This window comes from Equus asinus, chromosome 12, assembly GCF_041296235.1.
Source record: "Equus asinus isolate D_3611 breed Donkey chromosome 12, EquAss-T2T_v2, whole genome shotgun sequence".
NCBI lineage: Eukaryota > Metazoa > Chordata > Mammalia > Perissodactyla > Equidae > Equus > Equus asinus.
In genome coordinates, this window is record NC_091801.1 from 34,774,790 (window position 1) to 34,795,650 (window position 20,861).

The 20,861-nt window shown below is 41.5% G+C and overlaps 1 long non-coding RNA gene across 3 annotated transcripts in view; it reads right to left on the reverse strand.

Moving 5' to 3' along the window:
* Positions 1-3,970: 3,970 nt before the first annotated feature.
* LOC106844698 (uncharacterized) overlaps positions 3,971-20,861 on the reverse strand; it is an 80,930-nt gene continuing 64,039 nt past the window's right edge. Inside the window, exons 11-13 of one of the 3 annotated variants that reach the window (XR_011493235.1) lie at positions 14,777-14,898; positions 11,348-11,427; positions 3,977-4,919 (exon numbers count right to left, since the gene is read on the reverse strand). This is a non-coding gene — a long non-coding RNA (uncharacterized lncRNA). Of the gene's footprint in view, positions 4,920-11,344; positions 11,428-14,776; positions 14,899-20,861 lie in introns of those variants that run through there. The other 2 variants (XR_011493234.1, XR_011493236.1) reach the window with 2 other exon arrangements.

Sequence of the window (20,861 nt, forward strand, 5' to 3'; positions counted from 1 at the left end):
GAAACTGAGTCTAAAAATGATTGGGAACTTTACTTAAGGTCACATAACTTGGATTCAAGCTGAATAGGTCTAGTTGCAAAGCCCATAGGAATTATTTTGCTAAAAGCTTTCTAAGTTTTATTGACTTCTTAGCCTTCAATATAGACAATCTTTTGTTTAACTCAATACATAGTAACAAATAGCCAAATATGTTACACACACATATACACACACAGTGTGCTCATGCTTATGAAAATTTAACTTTAAAACCATGAACTTACAAAGTGAGGGGCCCAGGTTTGGAATGACAAATAATTCTTCACCTCAAAAAATGGTTCATCACAGTGTTTTATACTGTGGATGTCCAACATCCTATATTCCCTCCCCATAAAAAGATATCTTTTCACCCTTCTAGATACGCTTGTCCGATCCAATGACAGAGAAAGGACAAGCTCTTACAACCATTTATATATTTTCAAGGTTCCGCCTGAGCCCCTTCAGATTGTTCATATGCACGCATACACATTCACACACATTTTAAATTTCCTTCTTTTGCTATCTATTACTAAAGGCTACAATTAGAGTTAGCCTATCTTCTTACCAGGTTATGAAGAATTTTGTATTTCTTTGTATTGCCGTAATTTATTACAATATCTGAGATAGATCAGGCACTTAATAAATGATGGATGAATAAATTTATAGAAAATACATTAACAGATATAAAATATATTTTAAATTTTTACAAGCCATAATACAAAGCCTGGAGATAGAGAATTCTGGTTAGCATTCTTTTCTACATTTCTTCCCAAAGTCTTTCATGTTTTACAGGAGAACTGAAGTCAGCATGGAGTGTGCATTTCCTGGCATGTTCACTTTGGTTTGCACTCTCAATGTTATTTAAACGTTAGCTTTGCTCTCTGAATGACAGGGCTAATGCAGGGTCATGGGTAGCTATTATTTTCTAGTTCCTAAATTAAGGCTAGGTTATTATTAGTTCAGATAAAATAAGCCTCAAACATAACCCAAAGGAAAAAAAAATAGATTTTTTTTTAATGGAAAAAAAAGAGATTTTCCAGGGAAATCACTCCCTTTTAGGATTTTTGGGACAGCATTGTGGGCAGAGGTTGGAAGTGGGGAGGCACTAGCTCGCAGAGTGGGTATTACTCCACCTCAGCAGCAGGACACAGCATGAGGCCTCCTGACAGCCCATTCCCACTCCACTGAGGTTTCAGAAGTCATTTGATAGTAGATTCTGGACAACATTTATTAGGGGAAAGAAAAAAACTTAAGAATAGTGGGTGAAGAAACATTTGGCTTAAAACTGGATTGAAATAAGCAACAAAATTCAACCCCTAGCCTTAGTCTTGGCAATGGTGAGAGGTGACTGGGAGGGGAGGAAGTGGCAATGAGCTGCCTGTGTCTATAGGAAATTAGGTGCTATATTTAATATGTTTGTGATGGCTTTGATTATGACAGTGGGCTATCTGTTTATGAAGCTGGCTGACCAGCAAAATTGTTTTGGTTAGCAACAATTCCAGGAGATGTGAGAAATTCCAGATGGTCTCAATGACCCCAGATGAGAGGTGGAGTGAGTGAAGCCTCACCCTGTGCGTGCTCAGGAGGCTGGCTGTGTCCCTTTTCCTCTCCTGGTGCTCTCCTGCTGCCTCACTTCCACGACAGCGGCCAGAGCCACCCCTCTGCCCCTCCTCTGTAGTCTCCTGCCCACCAGGCCCTCACATTAGCCCTCACATATTTACATAGACATATATAGAGCATATACTGCTTTTCTGCAATGAATATATGTATATAATACACTACATTTCTCCAGAGGGCTTCACATCCACATTTTCATTTCACCTCCCATGGATAGTCTGAAGCCCAAAGAGGCTAATATAATGATTTAGAATAGGTCTCAGTGCTAGATAGTGACAAATCTAGGATAGAATCTTACAATCCATTCTTTTCTCAACCACACTAGCAGCAGCTTAAGGTACTATATGTGTTTAGAAAATATTATCCTATCTGTACTTAGAAAATACCTCCTATCTAAGTTTAAGAGTTTTAGAGCCTAGGGGGAAAAAAAGTATTAAGTACATGTGTTTCTGCATGACACTTCCAAAGATGGAAGTGTTCAAGTCACATTCTTCAGAGAACACAGATTCCCATCCAGCCCAAAACCTCTCCAGGTTTCTGCTTCAGTTCAGGTTTCAGCTCCTTGGGGAGCTAGACAAGGAAGCAAGCTGGGAATCTGCTCCTTCCTCCCCCATCACCTGCCAGGCACCTTCCGCCGCATCAACAGCCACAGCGACAGAACCATGAAGAAAAGCACATTCCCTGAGCAAAATGCAGCATAGTGCCTCCCTAAACAACTGGCTCTGTCTCCACGTGTCCTCCACTCTCTCCTGCCCTCTCTTCTTTCCTCCATGCCTCCCTCCTCCCCTTCATCCCTCTCTCCTCCCTGCTCACCTCCATGTTTCCCTTCCATCCCTCCCTCCAACCTCCCCCCCAACCTCTCTCTTCGTTCCCTCCCTCCATCCCTCCTCGTCCCTCCTTCTCTCCATCCCTTCCTCCTCCTCTCACATCCCTCCTCCTCTCTCCTTTCCTCCCTACTTTTCTTCCCTGAACATTGAGAATTTACCATATACTAGGTACTAGGTGAGATGCAGAGATACAGCCCAAATAAAAATATAATCCCTGCACTTTGGGAGTTTAAATTCTAAAGAAGGAATCCAAAAAAAAAAAAAAGATTAGATGAATAATTAATTTAAATTGTTATAAATATCATAAGGGAAAATGCAGGGGGCTATGAAAGGACTGACCCTGGGTCAAACTTCCCAGAGGAGGTGACATTTGAAGCATCCCTAATGACTGTCCACACAACAGCACTCCCCAGTTGAACTCCCTGCTCTGATGGCAATGTTCTCTGTGCTGTCTGAGGTGGCGGCCATTAGCCATATGTGGTCACTGAGCACAGGGAATGTGCCCAGCATGACTGAGGAACTGAAATCATGAATGTCTTATTCTGGCCATTGTGTAGCAGTTCTCAGTGCCCCAACAGAGTGGAAAAGAACAAGGTTGTAATGAGACAAGGGGAGATGAAGCAAAGGGCAGCAAAGAAGAAGTGGAGAGAGGGAACAGCAGTAGCGTGTCTGAGAGGCAAAGAGGTCATTAATAACTAAGGCTATTTCTGAATAAATTCATTTCTAACAGTCTGGAAATGAACTTTTTTTCCAGCATGTGTAAACCATTGCACCTAGAATAACTTGAGATTCAACTCATTGGATCAACAAACACGATATTGAGTGCTCATGGCAATCTGGAAATGCTTATACCATGATAAAAATGGGAAAAATCACAACACAGAACAGCATGATTCCTATTTTTTAATAAACACACACACGTACTTGTTCATGCTTTGGCACATGCACACTTGAGAGATACAGCCACAAATAACTATATGTGTGCATTTTTGTTGCCAGTGCTGTCGAGTGAATTCCAATTTCTAGCACCGCTGTGTATAGCAGAGCAGAACCCTGCCCGGTCTATCTGTGCCACCCTCTCACCTTCCACTCCTATTCACGTGGTTTTCATGGCCAACTTTTCCAGAACAGGTCTTTTCTCCTAGTCTGGAAGCTCCGCTGAAACCTGTCCACCATGGGTGACCCTGCTGGTATCTGAAATACTGGTGGCATAGCTTTCAGCATCACAGCAACACACAGCCACCACAGTCACACCCGAACAACTGGTGGTGTGTTTCCCTGACCGAGAAACAAACCTGGGCCACAGAGGTGAGAACACAGAATCTTAACCACTAGACCACCACAGCTGGCTCATGTGTATGTATAACCAGAAGTAAATATCCCCAAATGTTAAAAATGGTATAAATTCTCAAAATCGTGAAGTGACTTTGAATTTATTTTTATGCTTCTTTTCCTAAACTTTCAATAGTATGTTACTTCTACAATCAAAAAATAAGCACCACCAAGTTTATCTGTCACCTAATTTTTATTTCTGTACCCAAGTCTATTGGCATATTAAAGAATTTTTAAACTTTAAAGCAGAATACAAATATTGGTTATTTTATTATTCACTTTATGCTTTCGTATGCTTAGTGGGTCAACTTATCCATGCATGTTTTGAAAACATTTCTGATCCTCTCATCTTGCTAGAGAACATGGTTTCCTGTCTTTGGATACATTTTAGAAATAGGTAAGGAAACCACGAATTGTTTCAAAACGATGAATTTATTTTGGGGATTTCTGTATGTTTATCTCTTTCTGGTCAAAAGCAGTTTATAAAACCAGGTGCTGTAGGACCACTTTCTGAATGGCCTTCTAAAATTCCCATGCCTTCTTCCCTTTTAATAATTTGGCACCAAGCCTCAATTCTTCAGAAGTTGTTTTGTTCCCTCAAACGTATTTAGGAATGTATACATAGTCCAGATAATAATTATTTTTGATAACTTGAACACCAAAAAGAAAAACCCCTCATAATTCTCAAACATCTCAACTCTTCATCAAATATCTTTATTATGCAGCCTCCACATGTGCATCTGTCGGTGTCATTGACACTCAGGAATGCCAGCTCCGGGTGAACATCTCTGCTGTTCTGACCCAAGGAGTGAGCACGTCTTCAGAGTCCATCTGGTGCTGCCTGTCACCTTCTGGACTCCAGTGGCCCTTATTGAGTGCTCATGAAACCACTCTAGGATCGGTGGCAATCATGTTCCTGTAAGTGTCTAATATGCACAGAGTTCAGCAGGTGACTGGAAAGCACTTTGAAGAGCTGATGACAAGAGTGAAGAAGGACACCAGAGGGTGTTGACCCTGTTCTCTTCCTTGGGCCTTCCTCTCTGGGGGTGTTCAGGACCTTCAAGCTGGGCAGATCTTTGCCTGCTCTTCAAGGGTCGGTCCAGCTGCAGCTTCAGTGAGCGAGCCGCTCTGCAAGCCAGTAGAGATACCTGCTCATTCATCATCTTGTCCCCACCCATTTTCCACTCAAGATATACAAAGGAAACATTTTTCTAACCCAATTTCCAGAGTTGTTTGAAAGGCAGTAAGTGGGCAGGCATGCGCATGCACACACACACAGACCTCACATATCCTTGTGTTGCAAACTCCAAGTCATACAGGCTTGGACTCTGGCTCCCTTTTCTTTGCCAAGATTCAGATTACTGATGAGCGAGAAGAGCTGAGCCAAAACAAATCAAGTGATTCCACAAGTGCATTGTGAGTGCAGAGCTAGCACTTTTGATGTTGTGTAATTAAGTCTGTAACAAACATCACACAGGGAATTAGCCTCGAGATTGTGACAGAAATAAATCTGCTTGGCTTTGAAAGTTTTCCTTAAAAAGAAATATTTTGGTTCCGATATCTCTGCAAGAGGGAGAAAGCCTGCTGTCCTTGACACAGGAAGTAGATAACACCTGTCAGTAGAATTCAAACCACCTGTTTGGGGTGCCTGAGGAATGAAGCCTGCAGCTGGCCACATGCTCCCCCACTTCTGGGCCACACCTTTGGGCTACAAAGGAGTCTCAGAGTGGGCATGGAAGACCCCAGATATATAAATCATCATAAGCTGTGGAATTTCCCCCAAGGGAGAAAGAAAGGTTATATTCCCCACCTTCAAGATGTTACTTTACAGGCATAACAGTCAACATGGCGTCCTCATTTCCCATATAAAAAAACACAATAGTAGAACATAAGTCTTAGGACATTCTGTCTGTTCTTCAGAATGCAAAGCAATCCAGAACCTTCACCTTCAGACTCGTGTATAAAGATTAACTGAAATGCCAAAAGTAACAGCTTCCGTTGAATTTCTCTTCTCTGCTATAAGGCTGTTCTATGTTATTCTTGGGAAAGCCCTTCCTGGCTTGAGCAAACATCAAGGCTTAACAGACTTTTACCATAAGCACTCTTTTTTTATGTTATTCTAAATTTTTTAATGAATTCTGAAGTCTGAAAGAATCAAATAACGTTGACACTGGAATTGTATCCCTCGCATGCATTTTTGCCATGAAAAGGCTGAGAGGAACTGGACAGTTCACTCCCAAATCTTTTTTTTTTAGAACTTCTGAGATGAATTTTGGATCTGCTATTGACAATCTGAAACTATCAAGAAATAGAGAAAGTTGAAAATGGAAAGAAATGAACTTAGAGTCAAGGTTTCATGGGTCATCTCACTGGGGACAGTAGAGGAAGGGGATAGACAGGCATTAGTTGTGGTGCTTCCTCATGCCTACAACTCATTTGTTCCTCTCTCCTTACATGTGTACTAAGAGCCACCCACCTCTTCTTGTTGATATATAGACTAGAACTGTTTCATTACAACTGCAGCTACTGCAAAAGGACATTGCAAACATGAAATCACCTTCTAAATATAAAAACGGATGCATGAGGACACACATCTACAACATAAAAAAAGCAATTCAAATGCAAAACCAAAGCCTTCTCTTCATATGACTTCACTGAATTCTTTTTGTAAATGTGTGCCATGTATCAGGATGCTCACAGAGAAAAAGGATTTTGCTCTCTGAATCACACATGTGGTAGACATGCCAACGCTGATGGAAAGAAAAATGGAGAAACCCCTGTGCTCATGAATAGGGCCCACAGGCCACCTTGCACTACCAGTCAGAGCCAGGCGTGGCTCAGGAAAGGTCAAGAAAACACCCGACTTGAAGCTCCAATGAGTCAAAATCCCTCTGAGGCAGAAGCACATCTGTGCCAAAGCATGAGCAATCTTCCTAGAGTCTGGGAGGAAAGCAGAGAGGAATGCAGAATGTAAGTGAAAAACTCAATGGCTTTGCAAACTGTACAAGCTCAGCCTTCAACTCATATACACACCCAGGCACATACCCACATAAATGCACACCCCACTCACACTCACGTATAGTCCTGAGAATGCCAGGCAGTCTTGCTTATGCCAGGATGCTCATCAAATTCTCCCTTCTCACTTTATCACAAAGAGTTCGTGGAGGAAGGAGATTAATGGTGAAGGGACAGCAGAAGGGAAACTTCAGATGAATCAGCATCTGTCCCACCTTTCTCTTCTTATTACATCTCTGAAGAAGAGGTGCCCACACTTGCCAAAACTAAGTTCTATGCCTGTGCCATGCATGGCCCTCCTGCCACAGCAGGGGTCTTGTTCCATCAGCCACCTCCTTTCTTGGCTAATATTCAACATCTTGTCCACCACTGAAGCCTCCATTCCATGTAGAAATGCTTACCAACAGTTACAACCTTGATGACAATAATCACTAATTGAACATCTACTATACACCAGACTTTCAGCTCAGTATTTTGCATGCAATTTTCCCCATTGAATATTCAAGTTGATTCTATTTTAATGTCCATTTTGGAAAGGAGGAAAATGAGGCTTAGAGTTATATCACCTGTACACAATTAAACACAACTCTTTCATGTTGCAAGAGACCCAAGTAGCCTGACTATTCAGTTCTATGCTTGGAATTACCAATAAGCATCTCCCATCTCAAAACCAAGACCAAACTTCCCTTACCGGACAGACTTTTCCATCACTCCATCATCCCTACTTCTTTCACAAAGAGGTGGCTACTCTCAGTAGGTCTTCTGGCCTATTGTCCAGGGCTCTAGTTTGTCTACTCATCCTGTGTGCGGGCTCCCCTGCCCTCCTCATCCCATGGAGGTCCTTCCACATTTCCTTGGCTCTTCCCTCAGACCACCTCACACTGTTCCCTCAGTCTGGACTTACTCCAGTGACATCACCTAACTCCTCCACTTCAGGCTCATGTCTCTCTCCTGAACTTCATATCCATACATCCAGGGCCACTAGAATCCCACAGGAACTTCAAGCAGATCCATAAACTCACAATTTTCCCTAACCTCTTACCTCAGATATGCTACTCTTGAACTCACCACCCTCATGGTCAGCCCCACCACTCACCTCCTCTTTCAAGCCTGAATCCTGAGTCACCCTTGTCTCATCATACTTCTGCTAACACAATCCGTCACTAGGTTGCTGACCTTTGGTTTCTCCCTCCCTCCCAGTTACAGCCCCTTCCACATGCCCCTGGTCAATGCCTTTGCTTCAGTACCCCTCGTCCTACATACCTGCTACAAGTCTCCACCCTGGTCTCCTTGCCCCACTCTGACCTGGAAGTAATCATTGTGAAACATGAATCTGAGAGTACTGACATGTGCCTACAATTCCCATAACCTTTGAGATAAAGTCCACATTCCTCAGCACACTATAGAAGATCCTTCATTTTCTGGGCCACTACATATGTCTCAGATTCATCACTCACTATTATGCCCTCAGACTCCAAGCTTATCTTGCCAGATTGCCCTCCTCCCTGCTACTTTGCACATTGCTTGCTTTGCCTAGAATGCTTATCTACTCATTTCTCAACACCCAGGCCTCATTATTCCGGGACTACTTGGGCATTTTCCACACTTTGTGTATATATACAGCAAGCGTCCCTCCTCTCTACCTTCCAGGACGAGGTCCTGAACACCAATCATGGGCCAGGCACCATGTTGGGAGCCTGGTGTTCAAACCTTCTATCACCAACCCGAGGATCTAAGGAAAGGAAAGGAATAGACAGATGTCAAGTGACGGACATTGCTGTCCCACACTGTCAGAGCCCACCAAGCTCAGAAGTGCCTGTCATTGCTTCCTAAAGGTTCAGGAGTTGAGTGTAAGGAATAGGGTGAGGAGAAAAAGGAAACCTGTAACCTGTATTTTTTTTTTTTGCCTCCAGTGAATTTCATCCCACCTACAAATTTAAAGGCATGAAGTGACATCTGAGAACATCCAAAATATAAAGTCTTTCCTGAATTCCCAGTGCTGTAATAGACTGCCACAAATACAGTAACTCAAATTTTAAAATTACGTGGAAATTTCATTTTCAAAATCTGTATCTTTATTAAAAAGATTTGTTTCAATTTGCAAGACATACTTCTGAGTGTCTTTCACAGGGTCCACACAAATGAGGCTTGTATTTTTAAATATCTGAATTTTGTCTGGAATAAATGATAGGAGCATACCTGGTGATAGCTACAGAGACTACTGCTCAAAGTGGCTTAGATGGGGCCTGAGCTACATCTGGAGGAACAAGGTCCATCTCCCTCCACTTCATGTAATTCTTCCTTGGTATCAGAAAGGTCAAAAGACCACTATCTTCCACTTTGGGGATGTCACTGGTTTTGTGCAAGTGGATTTAAGTCCCAAGTCCTCACTGACCTGGTTTTAATTTCTCTGTGTGTTGATAAAGAGCTGCTAATGCAAATTACGACCAGCCACAGAGCTAATTGTCAGAGATGGGACAGACAGGGATGCACAGTTCAGCAGGCTCAGGCACAGCCCCTCACCCCTGTCCAGCAGAAAAGGAAAGATCCTGGAAAATGCCTCAAAAGCTGACATGCTGCCCTGAGAGAAATCTCAGGTGATCAAGACAAGGTCTCTAAAAACTATTTCTGGTTTTTGGAGGTTTTCTGGTTTGATTTTTGTTTTGCTTTACTTCTGGGATTACATGCTTAAGGAAAAAAAGAAAAAACCCTCTAGGGACAGACAGGTGGGGAGTGTGCATGCTCTTACTATCTGTCTCCGCCTAACTTCCTCTTCTGCTATTCATTGCAATTGATCCCTTTTGAAACCAAAAGACCAGAAGGAAATGTGATCATTAAGCCCCAAACATGTCCCTGTCAGTTGTTCTCATCTGTAAGGAAATCAGAGCTGACTCTCCATCCCAATATAAGTTTGAAAATAGATTCCACATAAACATGTCAAATTGTCCTCACTGTCCCTGCCACTCTCACACCTGGGTCAGCCTCAGAGGCCAGGACGTGGTGGATGTGGTCCCTGAGAACCCTCAAAGGCAAGGTGACAGTGAGCATCCCCAGCTCCCTCCCCAGGCCCACTGGGTGGGCACATGGGGACACCAGGGAGTCCTGCCTTCACTGGGTGAATGTGGGAGTCTACCCAATGAGCGAGCAGGTTCTCCTCTTTGCCAAGCCCAGCACATGCCTAGAAAACCTTCAAAGAAGGAAAAGGGCTTATCAGTCTACTACCTTAACAGAGGGACCTCAAGTCCTAAAACCTACCTCCTATGTTCAGAAACCGCCTGCTTTAGTTGCATGTGAAGTTCTATTTTACATGCTTTTCACAGCAATAGACACCAAAAGAATGTGACAAGTTACAGATCTGCCCATTCTCAGAGAAATTCAGGAGACAGAGGGAAGAAGGAAGATGGAAATTCCCAATAATCCAGGACAGGTGACCCAGGCAATGTTTATGGAAATATGCCTTGTTAGAATGAGCACAGCAGTCAGACCTGGAAAGCCAGGTGCCAGCTTTGCCATTCACATGACCTTTTAAGTGATAATGATGTAGTATTCATGATGATAATAATGGCAGCAGCAGCATTGACTGAGGGCTCACTGACTGTGCTCTGGGAGCTGTGCTCACTGTTTTGCATGCATCCTATCATTTACTTCTTCTAAGTAGCCTGTGGTGAAAGTACTACTGCAATACCCACCTACAGATGAGGAAACTGAGGTCTTGAAAGAGTAAGTAAATTGACTGGCCCACAAAGTCAAGAGCTTGGGCCAGTACTCCAACCCAGGGCTGCGATTCTATTTTCTGGGCTCTTAACCTGCACTTTTCTTTGAAGCTGTCTTTTAATCTGTAAAATAAGATTAAAACTACCTACATTATACAATTATTATAAAGATTAAATGAATAATATATGTGGAAGTATTCTATAAAAGGAAAATCGAATTTTTGGAAACACTGTTATTATAAGCATGAATCAAGTAAGCATGCAAAAGCATTCTGATTTGGGGGGAAAAAAAAACGAGCAGGAATCAGGTTTAAAACAGAGATCAATGCATCTTTCACTCTACACTGAAACCTCCTCTCTTTTGGCTTCTGCCAGCGGGACCTTGGCCTCATGGGCCTCATTCATGCTTTAAGCCCTCAATAAAATCAAGGTTTATTCATCAAATTTCTGATACTAAGGATCACTATTCTGAACTCTAAAATCCATTGCTCAGGGAAATCTTGTAGAACTGTTGTTACTCATTCTTACGTCAATCAGTTTCTGTCTCTCAGAAACCAGGAACTCAGTTTCCAGATTTCCAATTTGCTCTACTGCTCTGTCTTAAGAATTTAAAAATTCTATAATTTTATTCTCACTTTAGTTCTAGATTTCCTCCATGGAGTTTAAGTGAATTCAGAGCTTGGACAAACGTAATTTCTTTTCCAATAGGTGTATTTTAAAAATGTGGCAAACAGAATCTAATAAAATGAATTAATTTTTACCATGAAGTACACACGAGTGAGATAACACTCGTAGCTTACATACAAAAACACACCTAACTGTACCAACCTGGTGCCTCTTGCCATGCCAACTACCGTCAGTGCACGTCTGCGTGCCATCTCCTCTGAGAGAAGACTCAGTTCTCAGTTCTAGAGTGTGAAAAGATACACCGAAATTTGCATCACTACACATTCAAGAGGAAATAATGCCTTTTACCTTTTGCTCATTCTGAGAAATGCATCTTATTCTTTGACAAAATCATAACTCCTTTCTGCATATTTTCTTTACTCCTCCTTTGTTTTTGCCCATCAGGAAATGTTCCTAAAACCTTGTAGGGAGAAACACACTGGCCCTACAGTTGGGGGCCTGTGTTCTAGCATAACTCTGCCACTTGCCAAATTGCATGGCCTCAGCACTTGGAAGTGCTCTCTGGGCCTCGGTTTTGTTATCAAATAATGAGGAGGTTACAGGAGAAGAATCTTTCAGCTTTTTTCCAGCTCAAAATATCAGTGACTACCCAGAGCCACATAAAATGCTATCACAGCTCCTCAGAGCTAACCTCTCTGTCTCCACAGCACTTCCAACCTTGCAGGATTAAGAAAAGAACCGCTTGAGGTTACAGTGCTGGACATTCCAGCTAGTGCCCAGTTGGAAACTGAAGGATCCCAGAGCCATAAGAAATCCAGCTGACATTTCCCAGTGAGATAAGTGAGAGGGAAAGCTTCTCAGAGCCTTCCAAGTGCAGGATATGCAGGCACATTTTCACCACACTCTACAATGTTTCTAATCACTCAAAAGATAAAAACATGAAAATCTTGGAAAGTCTGAATTCCTGCTGAACTTTATCAAGATGGATAACTTAAATACAAAGATGTAGTTTAGCAACTTTGGAAAGGATGTTGCCATGTCTTAAACACAAGTGGTTTCTGAGGTTTTCTTTCTGGTTGCTGTCTACAGGGACGATGTAGCAGTTCTCTGTCTTCAAAAGGCACATTTGATAGCAATTAGTCCGCTATTAAACAGGCCCCTGATCATAGTCATTGGGCTTCATTAGAATGAAAAGCATTATGTTAAGCCAATAGTTGTCTAATTATTGAAGTTTTGAAATGAAAGCCATTCATTTCTCTGTAACCCACCAGCTCCCACTGCTACTGAGAGCTTACAGCCAAAGAAGATGTTAACCATTTGTCAAGCATCTACAGGCAGAGAAAACTGGCTTTCTTTAGGGTCATATGCTGTAAAAGAAGAAAGTCTGTATTTCACATCCCAATAATCTATACTGCAGTATATATATATATATATATATATATATATATATATATATATATATGGTATAAATCCTTCATTATAAAGGCTGAAACCAATTGTCACTTGTGAGATATTAACACAACATCTTGCAAAGGCAGTCCATATGACAAAAATATTTCTCTGGGCTCAGATTTTGCAGAAAGAATCATTGTAGGAACTTTTAAAAATTGTATTCTTAGCAATCTGGCTGTTGACTTGTGACATGGGTAAACTTCCAGATCTACATGCTCACGGATCATCTGAAGGTGAGATATGGCATAGAAAGATGACTTGGGGACAGAAACTACGACAGAAGGGCCTGATTCTTGAAAAATTTCCATCCACAAAATTCGAAGGTCTTCAGAAACCCTAGAAACTGCCAGGAGGAATTATCAGAATATCATCATCATCAAATTTACGGCTGGCATTTATTTAACACTAATGGGCCAAATCCCAAGCTAAGTGTTTTATATGTATTAGTTCATTTAATCCCTAGGAAAAACCTGTGAGGCAGGTTCTTTGATTATTCCTCACTTAAGATGAGGAAACTGAGTCTCAGAGCTGAGGAAACTGCCCCAAGTTTACAAACCTGAGATTTTAACTGCTCTGCTCTCTACAGGCTACCCTGTACTATTGTGTGGCATCAACTCCAGAGAGCACAGTTTGGGCTCAGAGGACACACTTTATGCTTGAAGGAGACATGCCTTCTTTGAATGCAGATGACAGAAACCCAACATGAACCAGCATAAACAATAAGGATAAGCAATTGGCTCCCACCAGGGGTCAGAGATGGCTCCAAGCTGCCATGATCCTTGTAGTGAGCAATGCCAGTGAGAAGAAAGGACCTCTTCCCCAACAGTATGAGGAGATTCCTGGGGCAGACATGCACTGGTCATCCTTACGCCTTATGCCCACCCCTGAACTAAATATTGTCACCAGGTAGATATACTGTGGTAATGGGGAAGGTCTGAGATTGAGATCTCCCCAGATGGAGGGTGTCTCCAAAAGGACTGAGTCAAAGGAAGATTGGCTCCCACAGGAAAACTGGAGGGTTTTTAACCAAAGGTGGGGCAAAAAGGATGGGAAGGAAAGCAAATATTCGTCAGTCTAGACTTAATGGTGGTAAGGCCAACTTTGTAGAAGATTCCTGAGAATGCCTAAGAGTCTAGGACTTTTAACAAAATGCCATGCTTTCTATTTTTAAATATTTTTGTATCTTTCTACTTTTACCATATCAAGAATTCCAAATTATACTATATAGCTATTAAATAATGGCAACTTAGCTTTATATAATAATGAAATTAAGAATATCTTAAAAACTAAATACTGATTGCTGCTCTAAGTGGAAATAGTTTAGAATCAGTACAATCACCAATAAATGCTCTACATGCAATGCAGATTCTCCATAAATGCTAATTTCTGACTTATATGTTGAATAAACAAGATCTACATCTTATTTCTTTGCCTGGATCATAAATTCTTAATAATTTTTCTTGAGTCAGTGAATATATGTTTATGAGTTAGAGATAATATGATAGTAAAGTTCAATTACATTGGTATTTAACTTTCATGACCTTCAAAATGATAGCATGCTGCCCCACTCCCACATAAGACTCAGAACCCTATTCTACAATTTAGTTCTGCAACATTTATTGCATGCTTATTATGTTTATGTGGCAGGTGTTAGGGATAAAAAAAAATAAACACAATCCCTGTTCCTGGTAGCAGGAAAGACCAACATATTAATATATCTTTTGTTGTAAGTGCTATGATAAAGGTAAGCAAGCATACTCTAGAAACTCAAATGCAGGTTACTTAACTCATCCTGGAAAGATGAATAATTTAAGCAAAGCAAATTAAAGGACAGGAGCATGTCTCAAGCAGAGAGACTATCAAAAACAAAAGTAAGGAAGCATGAGACAGCATGAAGTGTTCAGCATGATAAAAAACAGTTCAGGCTAGGACAGCACTGTTCAACAGAAATTTAATGTGAGCCACAAATACAAGGCACAGATGTAAGTTTAAATTTTCTAGTACCTACACTAAAAGAATAAGAAGAAATAGGTGAAATCAACTTTAAATTTTATTTAACCCATATATCTAAAATATTACCATTTCTATACATAACCAATGTAAAAATTACTAATGAGCATTTTACAATCTTTTTTTTAATAACAAGTCTTCAAAACCCAATGTGCATTTTATACTTACAGCACATCTCAATTTGGGCTGGTCACATTTCAATGCTCAGTGTCCACCTGTGTCTGGTGCTACTGTATTGGGCAGCGTAGCTCTTGAGTAACCAGCTTGAGGTGAGGTGTGTTGAAATGTGGCTGGAGAAGTAAACAGAGGCAGTCACACAAAGTCTTGTGAGCATTTCACTGTTTAAGTCATGGGAACCAATGAACAGTGAGTTGCTTCAGCAACTAGGTGAAGGACAGATTTAAGAGAACAAAACTAAGGGTTGGATGGTTATAGGGTCCAGCTGGATTTGAAGAGGGTTGAAATCAGGACCAAAGGGAATAGAGATAAAGCTGGGAAGATACAGAAATATTGAGGACAAAGTGTCTGCAGGAATTTGGTGAGTTCGATTTGAAAAAGAAGGTGTGAAAGGGGGATGAGTTGAGGATGTCTTCTCAGTTTCTGACTCGAATAACTACAGAATCATAGGAATTGAAAGGTGGGGATATAGGAAGAAGACAGGTATATGCATGTTATTCTCTATTATATCACATACAGTACCCTGTGTGTGTATGTTTGCTCTAGTGTGGGTCTCCACCGCAACTCAGAGCTTATTAGGAAAAAAGGACCAGACATGAATGAACATCCCAGGGTTTTTTGCTTAGGTATCCCCAGTAAAGTCATCGGGGTGGGGGGTAGGGGGCTTTCATGAATATGGAATTCAGAACTGAGCACAAAATGGTAAAAAACAAGACATTGACCTTGATTGGAGACATTGACATATATCCCACCCCTTAATGAAAAAGGACAAATTAAAATCATGGTAATGCAACAAGGTACCTGCCATGGAAATACTTATATAGCCAAGCCCTTATCAAGAGAATAAAATACACTATGACTCGAAGAAACTTCTAGTGGTCAGGTGTTCACCAAAGGAGGCATTAGCAATCCAGTTCCAGGTCTGTGATGGGAGAGAACTGGATCTAAGCAGGAGTGTCAAAGGAAGTCACCCTTCCATAAACTAGAGCTGTGAACTTTCTAGCACCATCACCAGGTATGTTCACTGGGATAAACAAAACTCCAGGGGCCATCACAGCCAGGCCCCAGCAGATCACAGAAATACCCACAGGTAGCTACACTCAGCTATGCCTGGGCAGGGCAACTGTAACCTTAAAGGGATAATTCCCAAGCTGGAGGAGAAAGAAGCCCATATTAGGATTTGAAAGGGCACTAAAGAGCGAATCACCAACTGATCATTACTTGGAGAAGCAGATGTTTGGGATAAAGGGAAATTTGATTCTCAGTAGGGATAGAATGGCATTCTTTATTCTTTTGCCTGCAAACCCAAATCTTTGGAAGGACGGTAAACACTTGTTGGGAACTCAGTGAACATCAGTGTGGCTTGAAGTTAATGGTAGACTGTTAAGTGTACTCAGTTCAGGGGTCAAGTAGTTAGGTGAGGACTCAAGATGAGCATTGAGGCTAGCAAGGTAAAGAGTGAGTCCCTCTTTTAATCCTTAGAGGTTCATAAAACATATCAGAAAGTGATTAGGAGATGGAAAGGAAAGAATGTGATTGTGTCTAGGGAAGCCACCACCTCATGGGAACGTGAGCATTGTGGATAAGCTTTTCCACATAGGCACACACATTTGTGTATCAAGGAATACCAGGGCATTGGCTCTTCCAGGAGAGTTACAAAGAGCTCACCACTCTAGATTTATTTTAAGAAGCTGCCTCAATTCATTAAAACAGGGACTAGAGGAATATTGAAAGAATTCCCTAGAATAACTTTTTCAACTTAAGAAACATAAATAATATTCTAGCATGGGAAGAATCTCAACATTATGTCACCTTCATCACGCTGGACTCTACAGCTGCAAAATGTATTTATTCCTGTCTGAACCAAGAATCATTGCCATTTGCTCCTATATACAAATATCCAATGATACTAAGGATACCATGACTCCATGTGCCTCCATGCATGTATGGATACAACCCACAGAACACAATGAACCATCCATCCCAGTTTCTTCCCATTTCATTCTATTTCTTTCTAGAAACATTTGCTTATTGCTGACCTTATAAAAGATAAAAATAGCTATGTAGCTTCATTTTCCCAAACCCCGTTTGATGAAATCCGTGAGCAAAGATCCAGAGTAGTTAATGTCCACATTTCAGACTCTGAAGCATATCAGGATTATTTTAAGTAGCAACGAACAAATTCTCAAATTTTACCCAGGGTTCAGTTACTTATCCATCTACACCCAAATATTTTGAGCTGAAACTCACATTAAATCAGATTGTATACCAAAAACTCTAACACTTCAGTGAAAGTACTGGATAAAAAAAAAGATCCTTACCTAAGTAGCTTCAGAAATGAATGAAGTCTGTAGGACTAAAGGCCAAAGAAATTATGCATAAGCACTCTACTCTAGTTGGTAAGCATGTTTTCCACGGCGGTGTGGGCTAACAATTCTGATACTACTATAGGTGTATACTGGAATTGAACAACTAAGTAACTCAGTGGTAGATGGTGGGAAGTTGGTTTCTCACTGTAGGAGCAGGAGGCTTCAGATAAGCAAGGGGAGGAGGTTAGACTGTTCAAGGTGATGATGGATGAGAGTTGGAGACATCGATATGAACTCTTGTTTTGCTTAATACAGATAGAACTGGTTACATATAGAAATATCTATAGATAAGTGTGTATACACAGGCTACTCTGCACATACACATTCCCTTGCTCTGTAGGCTGAGAGGGCTGAGAAGCAGAGACACCCAAGAAGCAACAAGCACATGATCTTGGTTTTCACTACTATTCCGCAATGAAAGGAACCAGGGCTCATTGGAGAAATGGCTGATTCTAGGACGGGTACAGAGAACATAAAAGATGATTCTGGATCTATCTATTTATTGGACAAAGATGGAATAAAATTTAGCATCAAAATAAGGTAACAGTGGATCATAACTCAAAGTAAAAATAAATATCCATGAGTTCAAGCTAATATAAACAAATGAATGATTGAATAAATGAATAAATGGGGAAGAGACAGACATCCTGTGCAAAAGAATTACAAATAATTTATGTAGATACTTCACTCTGTAGGAGGCAAGCATAACTCTCTACTCCTCAAGTGTAGGCTACATACAGCGACTTCTTTCCAAAGAGGACATTAAGGAGAGGGGAGTTACTTTACTGTGGAGAAAACTGACAAACCCCACCCAGCCAGGAGAAGTGATCAAGGTCAACACCAAGAGGATAATTCATGTGCATAGTATGTAACCTTGATATGATGTGATGAAAATGGCAATTTATCTCTGTGCCAATACCCCATAACACCAGTCTAATGATGAGAAAAACATCCCACAAATTCCACTTAAGGGGCAATCTGTAAAATGCCCAACCAGTGTTCCTCAAAACTGTCAAGGTCATGGAAATGTCTTTTTTGATGATGACGAAGTCTGAGAAACTGCCATAGCCAAGAGGAGCCTAAGGAGACATGATTACTAAATGTAACGTGGTGTCCTGGATGGGATCCTGGGACAGAAAGGGTAAAAATAGGGAAATCTGAAATATGGATGGTCTTCAGTTAATAATAATGTATCAGTATTGGCTCATTGATTGTAACAAATGTACCAAACTAATATGAGATAGTAGACATCCAAAACTGAGGGACACTCTACAAAATGTCTGAGCAGTGCTCCTCAAATGGTCAAGATCATAGAAAATAAAGTCTGAGGAACTGTCACAAACCAGAGGAAACTTAGGACACACGACGACCAACTGTAATGTGGCATCTTTACGGGGGTCCTGGGACAGAAAAAGGGCATTACTGGAAAGATGAGTGAAATCTGAACAAAATCTGGAGTTGAGTTACTAGCAATTCACCAGTGTTAGTTTCTTAGTTTTGACAAATGTGCCAAAGTTACATAAGATATTAATATGAGAGGAACTGAGTAAAGAGTTAACAGGAACTCTCTGTCCTATCTTTGTAACTTTCTCATGAAACTGAAGTTATTCCAAAATGAAAACTTTATTAAAAATAAAAATCTCAAAGTTCTCTTATTTTATTTATTTATTTTTGTGAGGAAGATTTGCCCTGAGCCAACATCTGTGCCAATCTTCTTCTTTTTTTGCTTGAGGAAGATTAGCCCCAAGCTAATATCTGTGCCAATCTTCCTCTACATTGTATGTGGGATGCCGCCACACCATGGCTGGTGAGTGGAGTAGGTCTGCACCCGGGATCCAAACCCACAAACCCTAGGCCGCTGAAGGGGAGCACGCAGAACTTTAACCATTTGGCCACAGGGCCAGCCCCCTCAAAGTTCTTTCAATCCATATTCTCTTACTTGATTACAACAAATCGACTTAATTTGTCAAAACAATGAAGGCTCAGCATTTTACTATTTTTGTGGGACAAATATTCTTAATAATAACTGAAATACATATCCTATGTACATGTAAATATCTAACAGGGTACTTACACCCATGGGGAAATGATTGGAGGCAAAATTACCTCATAATCTTGAAACATTCTGGGCCTGTGGGGAGCCAGATCTCTAGGTATCGTCTAGCCTAAGGTTGCCGAGAGCTACATGTTGGGAGCCTAATTCCAGCCAAGTTTAGACTCTGAACTGTATTAGGGGTGTCAGTTTGCAATGGCCAACTGTTGGGGGAATACTTATAGATTGGAAGTTGCTTCTTAATGATGCCAGAAGGATAAAATGTAAACTTCACCTTGCATAGAATGATCTAGGAGCCTCCTGGAAACTTTTTCTGCTCAGCAGACGTTCTAAAGAGCCTAGTGGAGACAGACAGCCAACTCACTAGTGTGACTCTGCGTCCTTCCACCTTATCTCTGTCTATGGATCCCACGACCCTGGAATCCAGCCCAAGGTATCTACACCACCATGGTCCTGTGGCTGATGGGACCCACGTCAGTGCGCACACACCTCTGGGCTGATCAAAGCAAATGGGACAACCCAAGGGATGCACATTCTGAAATCCACCCATTTCATTGGTTTTAAATTGCACCCATTTTACAATATCACCTTTTAACATTTCTGAAATTAGAATGTGTCATATTTGATAACAACTTAGAGTCAATGAATTACTATAAATTACATTCCTGAGATATGATTAATAAAATTTACTAAAGTGTATGGAAAAAGGAGGGGAGGAGCTAAAGCATACATTATAGTGACTATCTGGGACCAGTAGAAAAAAATAAGTGAGGATTTACTTTGGGATCATGAAGATGGGAGTAAGGAGGACGTACATTGGAGACAATATGTACAGAGCAGGACCTGGGTGGCTGCCGTGACCTGGGTCTGTGTCATTCTGTCTTTTTCTTTCCTGCTCCCCTTATGGTATCCTTGCAGGTCCTTACCCACAGATGCCCAGTGCCCTCTGGCTACCAAAGCCCCACAGTAGTCCCCTCCTCAAGGCCTATCCTTCCGCAAATGCCCGAGGTCCTTTCTTATGCATGCTGTCTACTCTCCTTCCCCTCCCTCTCAATTCCTTATCCACATACACACCACATGCACACATAGACAGGGTTGGTACTGAGTTTCAAACTCAGTACCAACCCCAGGATCACTGCTTGTAACCACTGTGCTCCAGTGACTGATAAAACTCTAGAGAATAAAATCCCAGCCAAGAAAGTTCACTGGGGACATGAAGGGTCTTCCTGGGATTCCCTAAATCAATGTCTCACCTACTTTGAGGGGGTGAGGGAGAGCTTAGACTGGAGGGAGGGGGCAAACAGAGCTTGGCTTTTCCCTCCCCACTAGAGCCACTGGTGGCCAGTTTGGAATCTGCAGCCCACATCAGCCATCCTGTCCTGCGAGGAAGGCACCTGGACAAAAGAGAAGCACCAACCCATCCTGTCACTCTGGGACCCCTCAGCCAAGGGAAGTGGGATCTTGTTCCTAGGCTCTCTCTGAGCTAATTCTTTGGAGGCCTGGGGTTCCAATTGTGCTATCCGCTCGGGGAGGCACCTATTTTGGTGACACTCCCTTCCTGGCATTTGATAAGTATGTAGAGATGAATGAGCCTCCACTGGGCATTCACCAATTCTTTCAACAGATATGTATCAAGCCATATGCTAGGTGCTGT